This window comes from Ambystoma mexicanum, chromosome 13 (assembly GCF_040938575.1).
Source record: "Ambystoma mexicanum isolate Mex_15411 chromosome 13, UKY_AmexF1_1, whole genome shotgun sequence".
NCBI classification, from domain to species: domain Eukaryota; kingdom Metazoa; phylum Chordata; class Amphibia; order Caudata; family Ambystomatidae; genus Ambystoma; species Ambystoma mexicanum.
The window spans coordinates 573,984,276-574,007,073 of record NC_090938.1 but is presented as its reverse complement, the minus strand read 5'-3'; positions in this window follow the sequence as shown (position 1 = coordinate 574,007,073).

Here is a 22,798-nt window from a genome sequence, read left to right as displayed (position 1 = left end):
GGAAGTACAGTTGGACAAAATCATACCAACTTTCAAACTATGGGGATTCATGGTTTCTTAAGCTAGGAACAATACACGACATTACCAATTTCAAGGGAATTTAATATTTTCCAAGGTTTCTACAAAATATCTGGCATCTGTTGACCTCAATTCCATGCTGCCACCACCCCTTAAAACATATGAAGTTCAACATTTCCTGAACTGCAGGTAGCTTCCTTTATTAAAGGAGGCATTTATTCAACGTATAAAGAAACATAAGGCAAACACAGCACTCTGTTTTTATTATATATTCTATGGTTATTTGGGAACATGCTAAAACATGGACAGAAACACAGCTGAGATTATATTCCAGCCTAACACTTGCCCAACTCAATCATACTTATTTTTCTAACCTTAGAATGATGATCGGAACCTGGATCGCCTGGGCTCCAATCAAACGTGTTACTCTGCAGGTTATATTCAGAAAGCACCTTGTATTGGTTAGGCCGCAGAAGTTGGTCAGCAAGCTCGGTGAGTTAGACGGGCACTGATCAAATCTTCTTCTGGGTAACCATAGTCGTTCATCCTTCTGAAGAAGATACATTGAGTACCACTCAACAGCGGCATGTTGAGACCTGTATTCTCAGAGCACGTTAAAATTGAAAAAAACGCTCGTAGAAATTGCTATATAGCAATAAGCTATTATTGCAAACTGAAAAAGGACACAGTAGAGCAGGTGCTTTGATAAAATAGTATTACTTATGTCACTTAAGTATTTGGAAAAGTGCAAAACCTCAATAAGTGTGACCTCAGAGGACCAGCGCCATTCCGCGGTACATTGCGGCACCTAATGTGGACTCTACCATACCATAGTCTGACTTCTCATTTACTTGACTGCCATTATTGGCAGACTAGTTCATTGTCGTTTGAGCACAGTCAGCTAAATCAAAGGGTCAGCTTTTCATACTATTGACTGACCAGTAAAACTGCTACGTTGCCATGATTTAGTTATCCTTAAAATCAATCGGCTTCCATGATTGATGAAGTACTGATGCTTTATGGGATTATTCCAATTAGATACTATCTGAACGGAGGTCCTGGGTTTGTCTACCCATTGAATAGTTAAATGTGTTCAGCTTTCAGAATGACCAAACTGATATGCAAAATACCTGCATTGAAATGTATTAAATACACATTTCTTGCATAGATATGCTTTTGCGGATAGCCTCATTTCCCAAATGGATCATGCTACAGTATTTGGTGGATCGACAAACCCGGCTCTTCACCATGACGTCATTTCATATTTCAACACTTTGTATTTAAACCCCATCTTACGAAAATCTGGAACCAACAAATGATCTGTTTATTCATAACCCTGAAAGTTCATCATCAAATATGAAAGGATTCTGTTGAATGGATAGGTGAACACCTGGGTATCACATAGAGGGGCCAGGGATGTAATTTCACCAAAATGCCAGGGGTAGCGGAAGGGACAGCACATGACCCTTGACCTCCCCAATGACATCACAGGAAGTGATGTCATTTGACCCCACCCAAAGTGACATCACAGTAAGTGCTGTAATTTTCCCCACCACAAGTGACATCCCTGGGAATGGTGGCACACGACCTTTCACCACTTGACATCACGGGACGTGGCATCACATAGCATCGTCCCTCAGTAGTACAGTACACTAAGAAAAATATGGCTGCGATATCACTGTAATGTGACATACATTTCATACAAGAATGGATCATCACATGTAGCATTATTATGAGTGTATCAAGGCCCATGTTAGCATGGGAAGTGTATTAACTCAAATACCCTCTTGATGTGGATCCGCCCTGTTACTTCAACATTACTACAGAGCGAAATCACATTCGGAGGGGTGGATAGGTGGGTATAGGGATAGGGGAAAGCCAGGATAGAAGGGCAGAGGGAGCATTTTTTTCACCACAGAACATGTGTTCTTATGGTTGATAGCATCAACAGTCGTCACTGATTTGGGATTTTCAGCATTTTGCTCTGATTCGACAGTTTACCTTCCGGGGTTACCTCTCAGTAGGATGTGTTGTGTTGTACTGTTTGTGGTTGTCTCATGGACTTCATTTTTCCTGCAAAAAAACCAGATGTCTCTGATCTTCATCTCCATCAGAACCTAGAGCTGAGTTTATGATGGGTTTGATTAGTGCTTTGGCAAATACTGCTACCTGATCATCTTCCTGTATCTCTTCAAAGTCCTTGTAGAAGAGAAACAACATTTTCCAGTTCTTATTTCTATACATTTCTAGTATCACACTCTCACAGTTTCAAATAAGTATAAATATTTTGTTTCATGTACCCACAACCATAGTAGTTTCTGAGCATGTTTGCTTGGGTGACTGCATGTGAAAGTACAATGCCTTTTGTAAACTTAGGGGGTGGTTCACCATAACAGGGTTTGTGTCTGGTTGGAGTCACGGTTTGAGGACATCTGGGAGCGGGGGTAGGCCCCAATGCATCCATGTCCTGCATCCATGTTCATGGTCAGATGTACCCAGAAGTTGGAGAAGGGAAAAATTGGAGTATCCAGAAGCCACTGGCCACTAGGAGCCTTACCCTGAACATGGGCCCAGGCTGAGCAAGCACAATGAATCATGTGGCCGAAATACCTAAATAAGAGTGGCTCTAATTGATTTCCTGTGACCTATGAGAATGCACACTCTCCCACTTTTGAGTAAAGTTCCAAGGTGGGGTTTAGCAGCAAAGTTGAGAGTGTGCATGACTTTGCCATAGATATTGTCCAATGTGTATGAGAACCAACAGCTGTTCCAATGCCCCACTCAGTTTGGCTTATGTGAAAAGAGTCTTCTCCCTGTCATTGTCATTCTCATAAAGCAAGGACAGGGGGAAGACTCTTCACAGCTGCACGGCAGATTGACAGGTTTCCATGCTGTTATTTCGAAGCTACCCCTATAGAGGAAGGAGTGGGTAGGAAAGTACCATTAGGCCACTGAGTACACTGAAGAGGAACCACACTCAACGATGCATTGGTAGGCAATGGTTGCTCAGCGAGGGGTAATTAATAAAAACATCTAATGCAGTCAAAACAAAGTAATGTCCTTAATTGGGACATACATTGTTGATGTTTAATGAAATTGAGGTTATGGAGCCCAAGTGACGCACGTGCTTGCCCCGCTTTATCCCCCCCCCTAGTATTCTGTTTCGAGGATTGACAGGGGTCACAAGGGGATTGGCAGGGGTCACAAGGGGACAGGCAGGGGTATAATAGACACCCCTGCAGCAAAACGATACTCACCCTATCCATGGCCCGATATTGCCCATGCTCTGTGGGATATTAGCGGCCCATTACTGCATTTCACAGGGTGCTGCCTTCATTGGGGGTCATTCCGAGTATGGAGGTAACCACACCGTTATTAGCGGCATGGCTACCCCCATACCGGGTACCGGGTCCGGGTTCCTTGAATGAGGAATTACCGGGCCATTCTGATCTTGGAGGGCCCGGTAATTCCTCATTCCAGGAACCCATCCCCATTCCCATTGGAGCACCCATAGGGCTCAATGGGAATGGGGAGGATGCTAACAACAGGCCCATTAATAACGGGCCCGTTGTTAGCATCCCTGTCTGATCGCGGGACCCGCTAAGGACACCTGGTAAAAACCAGGCGTCCTTAGCGGGTTCCTGCGAGCAGACTCGTAATGGAGCGGTAAGGGGTTGGCGGCTCTGGCACCTTTACCGGCGCCGTTAACCCCTTACTGCCAAGGTCGTAATGACCTCCATTGTGTCTTATGACACTGATCACATAGAGTAATTACTTTCTGCAATGATAATGTCATATTTTACTTTAAGAAATACTGGGAACGTCTTTGGTCCAGGAACCAATCTGCTGTCAGAATGCAGAACAGCCATCACTGGGGCCGGGGTGATTTGCAATAGGCCAATAAGAATCGACCATGCTCATGGTGTTTCATGCAGGAAAGGACCAGTGCTTGAGTTAATAAGCATAGATGGTGTTCAGGGAAATGGCTTTCGGGACTTTCAGATGAAACTCAGGTGATTTTACAAATGCATTAACCTGAGGTGCAAACGAACGAGAGGAGTCCAACAGAAAACAGATATATTTAGCAGTGTTTGGCACACAAGATGGTGGCCTAAGAAGAGAAAGCTCATGCCACTAAAGAAGGGCAGGCACACAGGGATTAGGACGGGCAGAAAGGTGGAACTCTGTTGGGTGCCATCCATAGCCTCATCTTTTGGAGGCAGAACTCAAGATATACGATGTCTTGATTGGACAATGCCTTCAGGTATAGCAGGGTGTTGCCTGAGTACCGATGACATGGGGCACTAAGGTTTACTACCAGATGCCCCAGCAAGTGAAATGCATGGGTGACAGGATTGACCTCCGGCCCACTCCAAAAAGGAATGACAAAATGACAAGAGGATTTTATTTATGCCTTTCCTACTTGTTTTTTGGGTCCATGTTATTTGACCGAATGTATTTGGACATATACAAATTAGTCGAACTTTATTTACCAAATTTTTCATTGAAACTACGGGGATGCCCGCGCACCCTTTCACCGATCCTCCCCAAGCCCCATTCTATATATTGAATGCCAACACACCAGCTATCTTTTTACATCATTGGTGTAAAAAAAATGCTGACAAAACTTTAGTAAAAAAAAATTCGAACAATCTGGATCTTACCAAAGTGGTTATTTTCATATGTTGTGCTTCCGGAAGATGGCCAAAATTGCAGGCGAAAGGGAGCGTGTGGCCCATTTTGATCTGCAAATCGGCCGCTACGCTGATTTCATGTACTTTTCAAACTGTCTTGTGCACTTGGCACACCAAAGTGGAAACAAAAGCCCCAACAATCAAGTCAAGGGTACACCACTTTTTTTTCAGAGGGTGGACTCAGTCCCCCCAGTTAAAATGATACCCATTCAATATCTTCTCCGGCCGACCTCGGGACTCGAACCGCAGTCGTCAGGTTTTCAGGCCAGACACTGTACCACTGCACCATATGACTTCGTGGAAGTGAGCAATCAACTAAAGGTGAAATGTGTCATTTCACTACTGCATGTTCCAGGGAAAACATGTGTATTGGGTCATGGAGTTTAAAACATCCACACCTTTTAACGTTTTCAAAAACACTACTAGATGAATATATCCTCTCTTGGTTTTGTGTGTGTGTTGATTTTATGAAAGGCAAACGCCATTCGTCCTGTGCAATTTGGGTGGATGTGCAAAGTCAATTGAATGAAATTTGCATATTTCCCCGTGATATGCTAATTTGCGGTGACGTCACATCCCATTGCGTTTGTTGATGAGTCCCCCACTTTTATTTTTATTTTTTTGGCCCCTGAAGCAATGTAGGCAACCACAGCCGTCAAGGCATCACCCTCGACCAAAGGAATGTCTTGCACATCGTATCCACTACAGGTTGAAGACAACTCATGAGAATTCATGCCCCTACACCACAGGGGTTCTAATCCTTCCTCACTGAACAACAGAACAAATTCAAGGTCAAAATAACTCCAGAGCAGACTTACCCAAAGAGCAACTTCTATCCCGCATAATGGGCCATTTCCCTATCGCTCTGAGTGCTAAAACAGGTGTAAAATCCATGTGTTACAGTTGCATGCATGTTTTTACATCTGTTTTAGCACTCTGGGAGGCAGAGCCACCCCTATCCTGCCTAGATGAGGGAGGCATTTACACTTGGCTGCACTTCGAAATTCTAATATTGCACATAACCCTGGGACCGCCCGGATGAACGAGCATGCACCTAATATTATAAAGAATTGCATGGAGGGAGGGGTCTGTGGTGCACACGTTGGGGCTCCCCACTCAGAAATGGCCTCAGTCAGGTCTTGTGCCTTCAGTTACACAGCTGACTCGTAGCACTGAGGGGGCAGCCAACCCCGCCCCTTCATGTAGGCCCAGCTTTATTGCTGGAACCATCCCCATCCCATGACGTGTTCAACTGCATCAATTAATTCATACAATGTTATAGGAAATAGGAATTGGGGGCATAACTTGAAAAGACTTCAAAGACACATTCATATGTTCACAAAAGGTTTATTTTCACACGATCAATCGACCCGAATATTACCAGAGGTATATCATGGCATTGCTGAAAGGTTTCGAGTGTTTGCCAATTAAGGGGGAATAGAAAAACAAGGGGTGCTTAAAGGGACTGTTTTCTGAGGGCTTGGATGAAAACCAGGAGATTGTCTTCACTTTTCATTACAGTGGACAGGCGGCTTCAAATGTTTAGTCTTAATTTGGTGAAGCACCCCCTCTTGCTTGTGTGCTTTCAACCTGTGGGGTGGTGAATCAGAAGAGAGAGAAAGAGTGCAGTCGTCCTGTAGGCATGGAGATTACAACTTTCTTTTACAACGAATTAAATGTTGTTTAAAAGTGGGCCTTTTGCTCTAAGAAGCGCACTGAAGTCACAAGTACACATTTACAGGAAATAAAGATGATAGGTACATACGATGCCAAGCACAACAGTACTCACACTTCCAAGGGACTCCGGCACTTACAGGACACATTGAGAACACACTCATGTTCCACTCATCCTCCCCTCTCACCCACATCTCACTTGATATGACTCGCCCACGTGAACCCATGCATGAGGGCGCACACCCACACACTCATCCAAGTAAACCCATGCAATAGTACACCCACTTCCAAGGGACTCCAACACTCACAGTACACATTCTGAACACACTCACATTCCACTCATCCTCCACTCTCACCCATATTTCACAGGATATGACTCATCCATGTGAACCCGTGTAACAGTACACCCACTTCCAAGGGACTCCAGCACTCACAGAATACGTTCAGAACACTCATGTTCCACTCATCCTCCACTCTCACCCATATCTCACCATATATAACTCATACATGTGAACCCATGCACGAGGGCACACACCCACACACTCCTCCATGTGAACCCATTCAAGAGTACCCCCACTTCCAAGGGACTCCAACACTCACGGGAGACATTCAGAACACACTCATACTCCACTTATCCTCCACTGTTACCCACATCTCACCAGATATGATTCATCCATGTGACCCCATTCAAGAGTGTGTGCACACACACTCATCCGTGTTAACCTATGCAGCAACACACTCAATCACGCATTCACCCTGAACATAGAGCACATGTTACAACATCCATGTTTTTCCAACCCTATGGCCAAAATATACCCAGCAAGTTTGTGCTTCCATATTTTTGCAAGGACACAGTGAGGTTTGGGTTACTGTTTCTTTCCCGTAGAGAACTTTAGTCAGGTATATTTGCTGGACCTTAACATGAAAGTGTCAGTGTGAGGAATTTGACCCTCTGCACAGGGAGATTGCGCTCGCCTGGGCTTTTTTGATTTTTTGATATATGAAAATGAATGATGGGAGGCCAACCTCCAAAAAATTAGTGTGGTCATTCCGCAACCATTTCACCTCCTTCCCACACCAAACACATAGCCACCTGTACTCTGGGAAGGCACAGCCTACAGGCGCCGTCTTCCCCTATCATATTCACATGGAATGTGACAGCCCTGGGTACATCAAAGCATTGCAAGAAGGGGGAAGGCACATCTTCCTCCAGCCATGAGCAGCCTAATTAAAATATCAAAGGCTCCATGGATCTGCATTCCTTTGTTCTCCAGCTGGTGGCAGTGCATACTAATGAGAGATAATTGAGGCAAGGCTGCCAAGTGGGCTTGGTTTCCGGAAAGACAACAGGAAGGTGGGACTAACACTGCTTTGCTGTGCAATGTGTCAACTTGAAGCTAGTTCCACTCCTCTGTATGAAAGGCAGTGAAATGCGTGTCTGGGTCCACTATTTGCGGTGGCAAACCCCTGCAGAACTGACCCCTTTCAGAGGAGAGAAGTATGTTGTTTGGGAGAGACATGAGGTCTGCTCCCAGAACATACTTCAAGGGAAAACCTGTGCTTTAAACAAGAGTCACAGATGGCTCAGTTAACCAGAGAGACACTTTGATCTATAACAGACAGGAAGGTGGGTAGGACTTAAGTATATGTTGTCACCCCCTTGTTTGTCCTGTTGCAGAGCACTCTGGTCCTGGCCTCATGCATAACAGAAGATTGTTGGTGGAGACCCAGTATTGGTTCATTAAGGTGGGCTTAGCCTGCACCAATCTCTGGGGCCCATTTGGCTTTAAAAGAGGGCTGAACCCCTCACTAAGCAGATCATCTGAAGACCTTGCAAGGAGTAAGAAGAAAGACTAATTTGAACCTGAGCTGAAGGTACAGTCTACCTTACATCTTCCACCCGTGAAGGAAGGCCAGGATTTCCAACAGGGAAGCAAGATCCCTCCCCTAAACATCTCCCAGGGAACAGAGGGAGATACCGGACTCAGAGGGCCCACCCAGGAGCTCCAGAACCGGTACCTAGTCAGCACGAAGCGTGCCCTGCTAGGTTCTGATACCAAGCTTCCTAGGTGGGAAGTGCCGGAGAGTCTCTGGACAAAGGACAAGGCCATAGCCTGCTAACACCCTCCTGAGCTTTCAGGCCATCGCCTTGATAAGACACGAGCCCTGCAAAGAAGCTAGGAGGAGTGCCACACAAGCATCATCCAGCGTCCATCTTTTTAAGGTCAATTTCGAGACAGTCGAGTCCTCAAACCGCATTTGGCTGCACCGCTGACTGTTGTCATGCCACAGTCGCCAGAGCCATCCGGGATGTCTCAACCAGCATTCCAGATCCGCCAACCAGCACAGAGACAACAATTCTTTGCCCCGAACCGCCGAGACGGACAGCCAGCAGACATCTGTCCAGCCTTGTATGCTGAACTTGCTGCCACCTGGTATCCCCCAGCTGTCTCCTGCCGCTAACTCTGTCTTACGGGCTGCAACGCACCCCTGAATGGCCTCGATGCTGTTGAGCACCAAGAACTTCTTCAGCACCAGGTACATTGTGGTTCTGCCCCCTTGGTCTTTCTCCGAAGGCCCCTAGAGACAGTTACGACCCTTTGCCCCTTTGATGCTGGAACCAAATAATCTTGAACTATAAGACTGATTTCTTTACCAACTACCCTCCTGTCAGTATCCAGAGTGCATCCCTTTCCTTTGTGAAACTCCCTGTCCTCTGTGTTCCTTTACAGTGGGGGTTGTAATTGTAGTGTGCTAGAACTGTCTGTTGTAGTAATAATAAAGTAGATATTTGTATACAACCTTGACTGGACAGTCCCTTTTATCATTGGGTAATAATTGCATTTTCGTTGTGTTTCAACTAACCAATGATCCACGACCTTGCAGAGATAAGCCTGTTGTTCCGTCCACGTTACCAAAATTGGACAAGGAGGTCATATAATTCACTTGTATTCCAATCTGTTCAGATCCCTTCTGGTGTACTAGACGTGTGGGGTTGATGGATGGTTTAGAAACCGACATTCATCCCTGGACCACTGGTTCCCGGAAGTTGATTCGTCACAGTCAGTCACACCCTGATTGGATGAATACTCCTTTCTCTCAATTCATAACACTACCTCTGGTCCCTCCACCCTTTCCCAGCACCACACTTGGGGAAAAAAGTGCACATCTATACTAAGTAATCAGTTTTGTGGCATTGGTCGATTTGGGGCACATGTCGGCTACAATCAACATGTGCTATATTTGGGCTAAAATGTGTCTTTTGTATATATGCATGTTTGGGATTTATAAAGCATAAATCTAGCTAGGAAGCAACAGATTGCACCTGGTGGTCACGTGACAGGTGAAAGGGTAGCAGAGGAGCCGAGATGTGGTAGGGGGAATATAAAAGGGGGAAATAAGTTTAAGCATTGCAATTGGCGGTTGGTGAAATGCTCTTTGAACAACACAGTCTTCAGGTCCTTCCTGAAGTGTACGATGGAGGGGGGTGAGTCGTATCTTGCCAACATGTTCCAGAAGCAGCGTGCATTGCAGGAGAAAGGGTATTTCCATGTGTGCTCAGTTGTTTGTTTACACCCTAGCAATGTTGTGGCTTTTGGTGGCGCACTGCCCTCTGGATAGGGTGAGTTGCTCGGCCCAATAGAGTGATTGCACAGAAGATAGCCCTAATGACTCCAGCAGTAAATGCCCGCAGCAGTGCTGTAGTGTTGGGGCCCTCAGGGGCAAGGGGTGGAATCGCCAGGTGGTCCTGCACCATCAAAGCTTCCAGGGAGGACTCCTTCTGGTTTAGGTCTGCCTGGTTGCCTGGGATTATTAACCCATGACATCATGGCAGAGCCCTTTGAGGAATCTTTCTGGGAAGCTTCCCTTTTCTGGGGCACTGCTTCTGAGCGTAAGGGTATTCGCAGTGGTACATGTGGGAGAGCATTCCTGCGCTCGTTTTTACAAAGTGGAAATAAAGAGCCCGATTCATGGAATACTTGCCCGGTTCAAAGGGACTTTGCACTGCTGCACATTGACTTTGCACTGCCGACACAAACCCTGATTCATGGAACCGTGCAAAGTGTGTTAATGAAGTCCGGGCAAAGCCAGCGCGTAGTCATTTTTGCAGTACAAAATGACTTTGCCTGGACTTTGCACGGCAAAAGTACACTTTGCATGGTCCCATGAATCAGTGTTTGTGCCCGCAGTGCAAAGTCACTTTTCAGCAGTGCCAATTCACTCTGAACCGGGCAAATATTTAATCAATCGGGCCATGTGTGTTGAAAACATGCAAACACCCCCTGGCCTTAGATGCTTTTGTTCAAAGAGTAGTGCGCCCGTGCAGTTCTCCAATGGTACCCTGGTGAAGTATTAGTTCATCTTGTCTTGGTTTTTCTTGTGCCTTCCTGGACTTGTAGTTCTTTATAATGGTCCCTGTGTGCAAGTAGAGAGCTGATGTGGGCGGCTAGGGGTGGAAGTCTGCTCATGCCATTCCTATATGATTCCTTTGGGAATAAAATAGAGCTGTATTTGCTCAAATTAATAGGCGGCCTATGTCCTTTGCTTCAGAGAAAAGACTCGCATCATGTTCTCCGCATGCAGTAAGTACAAAGATGTCGGTCCTGATTCTCAGAACGCTTTCCTATGGGATTGTGCCATTGTAAAACACTTCCATGAGTCAGGCCCTAAGTGTGCACAGTGATACTATCTGTGTCTACCCATGGAAAGTATGTTACACGTGTAAGATTGCCGCTGATTGGTTGACAAGCTGTTGGGCTAGATTAGTCTGGTTTTGGGGTTCACTTGGGCCGTAAATGGGTTTCTATTGCCTGCAGCACTGTAAGTAAACACAGGCACTTTGGTGTTGTGTAGCAACCAGTCGCCTTCTTTCTGTGCGTGTCTTATCTCCTTTGCCCTGATTTTATTTCACCCACCTTGGGGTCCCTGTTCTCTTCCCTAGCTCTGCCCTTGCCCACATAATGACGTGGGTACTTTTTCGCAGCCAGGGGGGGTAGCCCCCCGCCGGGCCCCTCTTTTACATCCCAACGCACTCCTGGTTTAAAATACATACTTATACAATTATATTGGTGATGGAGTCCCCTATGCGAGCCTGGAAGTGCCATGCGGGTTCCACTTGCTGCAGCCCACCGGTCAGTGTGCAACCGAGTTCAGATCCCAGCCGGGCACACGTGTGTGTCGTTCCTTCCACGCATGGCTTCCTGATCTCTGCTGCCCTGGGGAAGTGACAGGACTGAGCGATGCATGCAAGGGTTCGCGTTTAACCCTTTAACTGCTGGGCTATTGTGCAGGTCTATGCAAACAGGACGAGCATACTGGTCCTCGGCACTTACGATTAAAACGTGTCTGCATGCCTACTTACGTGTTTCACGTGTTATGCAATGATTATTTACATGCACAAAAGTTTCAATCAGTGAGTACGGCGTGTGCCATTGTGTCTCTGTATGTGTGAGTGGGGGGTTTTGTCCTAGTGAGTGTGTGTGTGTTTTTGTGTGTCTGTCTACGTTTCCCATTGAGAATGCTAGCATATGCTGCGGGCACAGGCATCTTGAACATGTTGCAAAATGCTCCTGGGCACATTTGGCAACATGGCATCCATTGTTTACCTATTTATTATGCTACAGTACCAAATGTAAACTGCATCATGACTTTTTACATGTGCTGGCCAGAGAGCACAGCGTGTAGCCTGTTGAGCACTCGTGTAGCCTGTTGATGTGGGTTCGAGTCCCGGCGGGGCCAACTCAGCCTTTCATCCTTCCGAGGTCGGTACATTGAGTACCATGCAGTGGGTAAGCTTTGATGCCCTTGGGTGAGCTACTGCTATCTAAACACGGATATTATGAATGTTCCACACAATGCACTATTTCAAATGACTGATTGTCAGAGTGGCACAGTCTGGAACCCCACTTTGGGCACCTCGGCCGTTTGCGCAGGTGAAATATTAACACGCCCTGCCACTAAAAATGTCCCCTGTTTCCACTGACATTGAATCACTTATACGCCGGTGCCCTCTCGATGACAACCCCCGCACCCACTGACACCAAAGGCTGCCTCTGCCACTGTGTGGGTACAACACACACTAGTGCCAACTGTTGACGTCTAAGAGCAGGGCTGGTGGCAGAAAAGGCATCTGAAGCGCACTGTCACTCTCCCCACACACATGAGAGGCCTTCATGCATCATGTCCCGTTACCAGTCTCATGCCATGGCACGCTGCCATGCGGATGCTCCCATGTCTTGCCCGCTGTACATTAAACAGTGCGGTCACGTGATGTGGCCTTACCGGGAGGCTCCACGCTGCTGCCCTCCTACTCTGTCTTTGAACCAGCCTCGCATTCTCATTGATTCACCTCTCCCCCACACTCCTTTACCCATTCATACCTGCGTATTCAATGCACCATTCATCCATATTCCAGCTACGCATATGTTCCTCCGCACATCATTCATGTACCATCTTCATATTCATTAATCTCTCCAGCACCACGCCCTCGCAGTTACCTATCCTGATATTCATTCATTCACACATCCTGCCTCACTCTCGTTCATTCATCAATCCTCCAGCACCTTCTAACTGTGTTCAGCTGTTTCATTGAAGGGCATTACTTTGTTGTAATTCACTTTGAAGCATTTACTTCGTGGGGAAGAAATGCATATATGTTTATTTGGGGGCAAGGGGTGTAAGGGTGGGACCGGATGGGAAGGGTAGGGGATGATGGGTGGGACGATGGGTAGATGGTATGGGGGAATCCACCATTGTAAAAAAAAAAAATACAAGTTGAAGGAAAAACATTCGAAGTAAATGCATCGAAGTGAATTACAACCAAATAATTAAATTCCATGATATAATCTTCTCAATATTGTCTATCTGATTTCCCTCTCAATGTTTCCTTCTCTCCCTAAGTTTTTCTGTGTTCACCCGACACAAAGCTAAAACTATTCGCTTTGTCAGTACTTGTGTGTTGGTTAAGGGGCGTAGCCCCTCCTCCTCCTCCTAAGCCATGCTTTGCACTTCTCTTTCCCTTTTGCTTTTATCAAGTGTGCTTTTCCAATCACCGCACCACTCCTCCCCCTTTTTTTGCATTATTGACTCCATTTAATTCACATGCTCAGCTTCAGGGGTGTGTCCAGGGAGGTGTCTGGGGTGCCGCGTGCTACCCCTGGAATCCGATTGGCCTGCCCCAGCTGCCACCCCATTATCCTAAACTATGATCAGAGGGAGAGAAAGAGAGAGAGAGAGAGAGAGAGAGAGAGAGCGCGCACGAGTGCCCGCGCGTCCGCGTGCTCGTACTCAATCCACCCCCGCATAAGTCAGTGCCCCACTTGGGCCACCCCAGTCAAAACAGTCTGGACACGCCACTCCGTAGTTTCGCATAAACATATTGAAACAGAGATCACGTCGATTTCATGGTTTCATCATTCCACATCTGTCTTTTTGGCAGTGTTTTTTTCGCAAGCCTGATGCCTCTTCTGAAATCGATGCTCCTCTTTCTTTTGGCTTAGAAGTGAATTAGGACTGTTCTACCCCTTCTCCCAAACTGAAAACAGGGCAACAAGCACCACTCTGCTGTTCCCGCCTCTTGTATACAATCTGATTAATGTGTTTCACAATATCACTGACACATTTGGCTGTGTGTGTTATGGGCGTGTGTTGTGAAACTGCTAAGCCAAATGATATGGGCAAGAGATCAGGAGAAAGCGTAAGCAATTGCCTTATTATGAATGCATTGCACCATACAGCATCATATCCGGCACCCTGGGGCTATAACGAGCATTAAAGGCCCACTGGATTCTGTTTAAATGGCCAGATGCAGGGACAGTCATGCTAGTAAGGGCTCTTATGCAAATAGATATTTACACCAATTGAAGACCGACTTAGCCCTGTTACCACTGATTTAAATACAAGGGGTTAACCAAGAAACGTTAGGCAGTGCACAAAAAAAGCACACCCAGAAAGCTCACTCGCACGGATGCTGCCAGTTACCCCTGGCTCTGCACACATCAACAGATGAGCACAAGCCCTGTCCTACCCTTCTCCCCAGCACTAACCAACCTTACCCGCTTCTCCTTACAGAGCCACGTGAGCGCCAGGACACCGTGGCAATGGCAGCGGTGCGCCGTGTACGTCAACTTTACGTGACAGAAGCCACCATTATTTGCTCTGTGCCAGCATAGTGTCTCCAAAGCAGCGCCCATCATTATTGATAACGACATGTTTTTATATATGTCGCTTCATGCCAGGTCCTGGCTGCTTCAAAGCTCTGTAGTAGGTTTTATTAGACAATGAGCGTGCCCGAGCAGCTCTCCTGGGGCTCTGGAAACTACTCATAGGTACAGTGAATAGTTTTTATCATTGGATTGAAGAAGACCCGAGATGGCCCTTCTGGGACTGGAACCTTTGGCTCTCCAGTTTGTGCGGATTTCCAAACTGAGCACTGAACACGCTGAGCAACCCACGCACTAACTTCTAGCTGTTTATATCTACTGGGGTGCCTAGGTAAAGTGTTAAAATAAAAAATAAAAAAAATAATACTATGTTAATAGCTCTATTTCCTCCCACAGGTCTGGTAACTTTACATTAAGCCTCTTAGTTCCTCACTCCCGCTTCACTGCACTGTCTACTGTTTTCTCTCACACCCTCTCTCCTGACAATTCTTCCCTCTCCATTTCTGATAACTCTCTCTCTCTTTCATCCATTTTCTCGTCTTTTTTCTTCCCCTTCTGGCTGCCCTCTCCAGAATCCCTCCTTCACACAGATGCCACGCCTTTACAGCCCCGTTTTTGCATTGCTGTGCATTTACATTGGTTTTGCTCACTTTTCAGGGAACAGCCAACACAGAAGTAATAAAGGGGAAGGGGCATAGAAAAAGAAAAGTCAAGGTGGTACTTGGGCTTGACCCCTGTTTAAAAAAATAAATGCAAATTCACACATGCAAATGCCCCAAAGCAACTGCACCAATGCAAGTGCAGAGCTGTAATGACCTGGCACCTAGGTGGGCCTAGATTGGGGGCTTCACCTAGGGATGGGTGTGCGTGAGTTGCTGAGATCTTGACCATGTGATTAAGGGGCCCCTGCACCCCAGGCAGGAAGAAACCTTCAATGCTGAAGATGCCGCTGACCCTGAACTCATAGGGACTCTTTTTGGATGGGCCATCCTGTTTCTGGACGGCGAACACGCCTTCCGTGAGGCTTCCGTGCCTTCCGTTACCGTCACTGCTCATGTTCGTCACTTTGTATGGCGGAGAGGAGGGGCGGAACTCAACTTGTCTTTATGTGGCTCCCGAGGATTTCAGCCTGCTTGCACTTTCAGGCTCTTGATGCGGGCGGAAGTGCTGGGAATTTTGCACTAGCAAAAGGCAGGCTGACCCTATGGGGATCCCGCGCAAATGCCTCCTGCCATGCGCACATGGCAGGCGGCCGTTGCTTTTTTTGCACAGCAAAGTGCAAAAGCGCAGGGCAAAAGGCGGCGTACATGCTTGTGTGCCTCCTTTTGGCTTGCAGTTTTGCGTTCCCGCGTTCCGTGGTGCAAATGGCTGAATTTTGGTGGTGGGGAGCTGTTTATGTTGCTGTGCAAAACTAACGGCGCCCGCCATCAAATGACTTGCTCCATTAAAATCAGCGTTATGGAGGATTATCTGTCAATAATGGACTATTAGGAGAAATGGAAAAGTGATAGAAAGACATGCCTGACTGAGTCAATGCTCAGCTTTTGGAACCCTGCCCGTTCCGTTTCATTGGTTTTTTCACCTGATCTGTGGCACTGCAGAAGTGGAGAGGCTGTATACAAATCAGTCATGACCCTGCCCCAAAAGTACTGATAGGCCATGTTCCCTGCATGGGCCAACAAGCAACCCCAGGCGTGTTTCGGCCCTGATGGCACTCCTCAGGCTGCTGAAATGAAACCCCTCAGTTAAGGAAGTTTCGCATGCAGTTGGGGTCTCCCCCAAACCCACTTACATCAACTCTTTTACGTCTCTTGTAAATAACTGGCCTAGCACACTGTAAAGAATACTGTGCATTGCCCTTCACATTTTCCCAGGGGCTGATCATAGCCAAAGATCTTGGTATTTACTCCTCAGCGGGGCTCTGATCTGATCCAAAGCATGTGATTTAGCAAATCTTTTAAGTGGAAGCGGGGGGGGGGGGGGGGGAAGGAGGGGGCTCTGTTAGCAGCAGAGAGCAGACCCGATGTCTGGACCCATGATGTGGAAACATCAGAGCAGTAGAGCCGGCCATCTCCGCACACATTCACAAATGCTGTTCTGATTTAATAATGCCTCGCAGATTAGGTAATAGCGCTGGCATGGAATCAAGGCAGCGCAGAGGAGTGGTGTGTGGCTCAGGAAACACAATCCCCGATACAACATGAGATGCAGATCTGACTGCCACACACAGGCCCATCCCCCCTCTGCCTCCCCTCCCATTGCACCCCCTTATGCATGAAACACCTCTCCCTCCATATCTCCAGACACCTCCCGTAGTCACCAAGGCTTGCCCCCCCCCTCCCTAGACCTGTAACTAATGAAGGGCTGCAGCCCCCGCCCCCCCCATTCATGTTTTCAGTTCAGCTGCTGATGCTTTATAATGGAAGAGAGTTTGATCATCCCAGAATGGGGGCAGGGCCAGGAATAGAAGTAAGTCAGATCTGGGAAGGGGTGCTGGCACAAGGAGTGCAGCATTTGCAGTGCAGTTCCTGGCTGTAGTGATGCTGTTGAAGGAGAGAGTGACATCAATGCTAAAAAAGCAGCACAAATGATTAAGTTTCACAGCAAGATGTTTAGGTCTGGCTATGGAAGGCTTTAGCTCTCGCTCCGCTGCTGGATCCTCGTGCATCTCTCAACAGAAATAGGAGTGTTTTTACATCGGTTGTGGAATGAATTGAGGCAGACTTTCTAGTTGGTGGTTGGTGGGGAAGGGAACGATCAGCTGTGATATAGCTATACAGGATTTTTGTTTGCTTCATGCTGATGGTAGTCACCAATGTCCAAGAGTCACTCAATGCCTGGTGTAGCCGGTTGGTATTTTTTTGCTGTCACCAGTCAGATGTCAGAGCCAACTGGCAAAGCTTAACAGCAAGAGTGCTCATTAAACCAGTCCCTCCAAACTGTACTTAGATTTCACTGGAGTTCATTTTCTGAAATTGAAATAGTTGCCTATGGACAAATTGCTCAAGAGGAAGAAAGGAGGCGCTCCACGATAGACGATTTATTATTTTATTTCAAGCCACCCCAACATTTCACACGCCTATGAATGCCTTGGCAAGTGGACAAAATAGTGCTATAGTTGCACAATGACACTGTTAGTCTTCAGGCGGTGTGTCGGCCTCTATGTTACATTCAGAGAAGCGGATCCAGATGGATTAAGTCCACGGATCCAGGAAGCAGTGCCAATGTCTCAAGCCAGCACTTACCCCACACATCGAAGGCCTCCCACTACCACTCCCTCACTGGGGAAATGACGTCCACGGCAACATGATTGGGGGCGAGTCTCTGCTGCTGATCTATGGAGATGACGTACGCGTTAAGGCTCCAAGGTCTGTAATTCTTTTAGAACATATTTTTACCCCAGCGCCATGTTTTACACTTACCTTAATGCAGTAATTGGTTGTGTTGCGGGCATTACCAGGCCTACAGTCCCTCTCCTTCACCTTGTCCCCACTTCGGGTACCTCTCCATGTTCCTTCCTTTTCCATTCCTGTTCCGTCAGTTCTCCACTGCTGCCGCCATTGTTTCTCCACCACTGCGATCTCTGCTTCCTTCTTCTTACCGTTCTCTTTCGTGCTTCCATTCTTCATGGTCTATGCTTCCCGCAACTGGTCACCTCTCGATGGCCCATAAAATGGTGCATACAGACCATTTATCCTTCGTTTTTTATATCCATCCCAACATGGCCATCAAAGACTAGCTGTGCTTCAAATAAAGTCAGCAGTCTAGTCTTTTCACTCTGCGGCCATGTTGCCACTGTTTTCAGCAACTTCCCTTGCGTTATTGCAACAGAGCATGCCCGCCTCTCCGTCCCCTTTAGTATCCTGAGTAGTATACCCAGGATTCTAATAGCAATAAACCACGTGCTGTGGGGGCATTACCGCATCATGAAATGCCCAGGGTCCTCGCTCAAACCTATAACTGGGGCTGCAGTCCATTACCTGACACAGTAATACCCCCTCCCCCCAGCGAGTGGTTTATTGCTTAAGCGGTAATAGCAATATACGTTTTGGAGTTCTGGTGGTGAAGTAAAACTACATTAATAGTGGCTAATGTAAATGGACAAAAGGTGTTTATAAAGTAAATATGGTTTTATTTTGCAGTATTTAAACAGCAAGGTTTTCTTTATAATGTTAGCATTTTAGCAGTAAGCTTGGGTAAACTGGAACAGTTTTAACATAGCGTGCATTCGATGTAGTGCAAAAGGGAACAGTTTCTCAGTTCTTTAAACTGGATGTTGTCTGTAATGCTCAGGTGCAGTGAGAAAAGGATGCACTGAGAGTTCAAGTGTCTTGTTGAAAGAATCTTTCTGGGAAATGGCACTACTCTTTCTTGAATGAAGAGGGATGTATTTTTCTATTTTCTTGCCTGCTTCTGGGCTCAGAATGCTCGGAATGCAGTCTTTAGCAACAATTATCGACTTATTCCAAGCATTGTGATTGGCTTTAGCAGAGGCCAATAATAATGTCCATGTGGTAACGTATAATACACATTTTGCAGAGCACCTCCCCTGCAAGTCAATCCTCTAAGCAGGATTTGGTGTTCCTCCAGAAATTTGAGCCAGAGAGGCCAAGGAGTGATTCCAGAGCATTGAGCCCTAGGTGTGACGGATTCTCTGGCCCCACCACCGTTTGCCAGCCTGAGAAATTACAGGGTTGAGACTGCCCAAGTATTGGGCAGACTCCTACGATACAGGGCATTGATTTTAAACATGTTCAGCAAGAAAAAGGCAATACCGTGTGTCTCAAATCTGTACATGATGCTTTATTTATGCGTGGTAATATAGTTATGACAGTCATGGAGTGGGTATCCCTACATATTATCCCCACCAAAAATATTGCCGTACATATGGTCGTTAGTCTCGCCATAGGCGATATTTTTGGGGGGATAATTTGTGGGAGTGGAGGTTGCGGGGGTGTCCCCCGTAGGGTGCATGGCTCAATATGGCCGCAAAAATATGGCAATATTTTTGTATCGCAATATTTTTGCGGGGATATTACCACATGGAACCATGGAGTGCCTATATGGAAGAACAAATCCGAGCCTAACGAGACTCTTAGTAACATTCCTAGAGTTTGTGTTTGAGCAAAAATTCAAGGGGAAAACTATATAATAAAAATTAAAATGGGAAGCTTGTTGGATTTAGTATCAGGTCAGCTTGCTCCTGGATAAGACTCATTGGGCTTCATTCTGAGTACAGTGGTAGGGAGTTAACGGCACCGGTAAGGATGCCGGTGCCGATAACCCCCTAACGCCACATTCGGAGGACCCTTAGCAGGTCCCGCTAGAGGCGGCTGGTTGTACCAGCCACCCTTAGCGGGAACCGCTAAGAGACCAAGGAGCTAATAACGGGCCTGCTATTTGCAGGCCCGTTATTAGCTCCTTCCCCATTCCCATTGAGCCCTATGGGGGCTCGAATAGGAATGGGGAATATTATTCAGAATGGGGACTTACCGAGTCCGCCAAGGTCGGAATGTCCCAGTAAGTCCCCATTCCGAAACCACGGGCCCCGACACGGGGTTGGAGGCAGCCATGGTGCTATTAGCACCATGGCTACCTCCAACCTTGTAATGACCCCCATTACATGACCTAGCCTTGGAGGCAGCTTAATAAATGTACCTACGACAAGTGAACTACGGCCGGACATCATAAGGTTAACCTAGACATGTAGTCTCTATTCGTTTAATGATGCTTGCTTTTTTAATGACTTACCACCCCTCTGCTTGGGTTGGTTCCTTTTACCCTTGATTGATGGTTCTGGATATGCTTTGAGCTGGGGGCAGGGGTGTAATTTGGTTGATTTTTTACATTATTTTAAGGATGGAACGTTATAGCAAAAGTTTGTAATAAACTGAATACTAATAAAAAATAAAAAAATAAAAAATATATAGTTATGACAAGTTCCAGAAGGTTCTGAATTCCATTGCTGATGTCCTTAGTCTGCCTTCTGATTGAAAAGCAGCTCCTGTAGAGGGCCTTCCTGCATTAAGATGGTGGGTGATGCTTGGGAACACTGGTGCCATGGACATCGGGCATCGGATGCTAGGAACTGACATTGATTTCGACTTCAGGCTCATTAAAATGAGTGGCAGATGGGTACAATAAGTGGCCCTTTTCCGTGGTATTTCTGATTTTTTTGGCAAAGAAGAGGAAAAAAACAAATGTTGCCCTTTTGGTTGTGAGGACAATAAAGCTATGGGCTGAATGGTCTGATCAGTGGGAGTGTGCTGGACTATATATGATGGTGAAGTTTACTCTGTGATCTAGGTGCAGAAAGTTATGGTCTAGGCAACCAGTAAAGTTCCATCTAATCGCCCTTGATCAAGTCTCTCAAGAGTAGCGGAGGCAGCATTGGTGCTGGGGGAGGGGAGCACATTGGGCACCATTGGGAGCCTGGGGGGTACACTGGGCGCCAGGGAGGAGCCAGGGAGGATGGCCACCGCCCCTCCCCCTTAGCCCCACCCTGGCTCTGCCACTGTCTCTCAGATGAAGGATGAAAGCAGATCGGAAGCTCTGTCCTACAACTGTTCAGGTGGCTTCCTTTGTTTTTGAGACAGCGCTATATAGCTTCTTTTGCTATGAGCAAGAAGTAAGATGTAATAACCCTATAGCAAGATATGTGTATGGTACATTTCGAGGCTAGTCTGAGAAGATACTGTGGGAGTAAACTGGTTGCCAAACTTATTGCGACTGCGCCACTCCTAAGCAAATCAATATCGCTGACGACTCTTTTCAGGTGCAGCTTTGCTCTGGAAACCTCAGCATGCAGCCAAATGTGGAATGTATAGCGCCATCAAATAGTCTGGCCTCCAGTGCACGCGCTCCTCGGATAAAATTGAGTAGACCTAGCTTCAGGTGTATGGTTTGTTAATTTACATGAGCATGCTTGAAAACATAACTTTGTTACTACACAAAGCGCTGTAACCATTTGAAAATGTCATCAATACACACTATTGTTGCACTGGTGTGCACGTTCAAGAGTAGATCTTTGCATACAATTGTTACACTGTTATGCCTATTCAAACACAAGACATTCATACAATTGTTACATCATTGTACATATTCTAACAAGGCCGAATGCATGTCCATCGGTTTCGCCCACAGAGCTTTTTCAAGGCTTAGTTGTGCAATTATGATACACTTATTCTTGCATAGTATCGTTTAAGTTCAAGAATTATCTGCTTTATTTCTAAACGATACTCCATACTCTAATCTGCGCCATATATTCCATGTAGCTCGCTAGGTAACTAGATTGCTCACATTGATGCAGCCAGTTTGGATATATTTTCTTACTGTGTCATGGAATGTTTTATTGGGCATCAAGGGTAAATCAAACATAATAACCCCTATTACGTGGCTAGACTGGCCTACATTAGTTGTGCCAGTCTGGCTATATTTTCTTCCTGTAACTTGGCATCTTTTACTGGGCATTAAGGGAAAAGCAAACATGACATATGTTACTACAAAGCTATGGTGGCCTTCATTGGTGCAGCCAGTCTAGATACGGTTTCTTATTGTGACATGATATTATATGGCATTTATAACGCGCCTATACACAAGTGTTTCAAGGCGCAACGAGGCATGGGAGGGGGATCAGGGGAGGACAGACAACGATCCTACTAGGCCAGGTGTCATTCAGATCGCGCAAGTGCATGGGATGGGGAAGGAGGAGAAGTGCGAGGGAGGAGGGGGAGAGGGCAGTACACGGGATAAGAACCAAACAAAATAAATAAATAAATAAAGATATATAGTGAGTAAAAGTACGGCCCGCAGGTGGCAAGTGCAGCCATCAGGTGTCAAGTGCTGGTGGTGGGACTGTAGGGATACAGAACCAGTGCCGGGAAGGCAGTGCAGGAGTGCGACTGGCAGGGGAAGGGACCTGGCCCAGAGATCAGAGGGTGACCAGATAACCAGTGCAAATTCAGTGTCAGCCAGGAAGTCAGCAAGGGAGAGGAGGAGAAAGAGCAGAAGCAAAGAGAAAGGTTTTGAGGTGCTTCCAGAATCGAAGATGATTCTCCTCAAATTTCAGGGAGGCGGGGAGGCTGTTCCAGAGGGAGGCACCAGCCGAAGAAAGAGACCTACCACCAACTCGTTGCTTAGAGAAGCGACTGACTCTGAGGGAGTTTGAGGTAGATGAGCGATGAGCTCGATAGGGAAGGTGTTTAGGGAGAGAGAGCTGAAGGTATTGAGGCCCCAGGCCCCAGAAGGCCT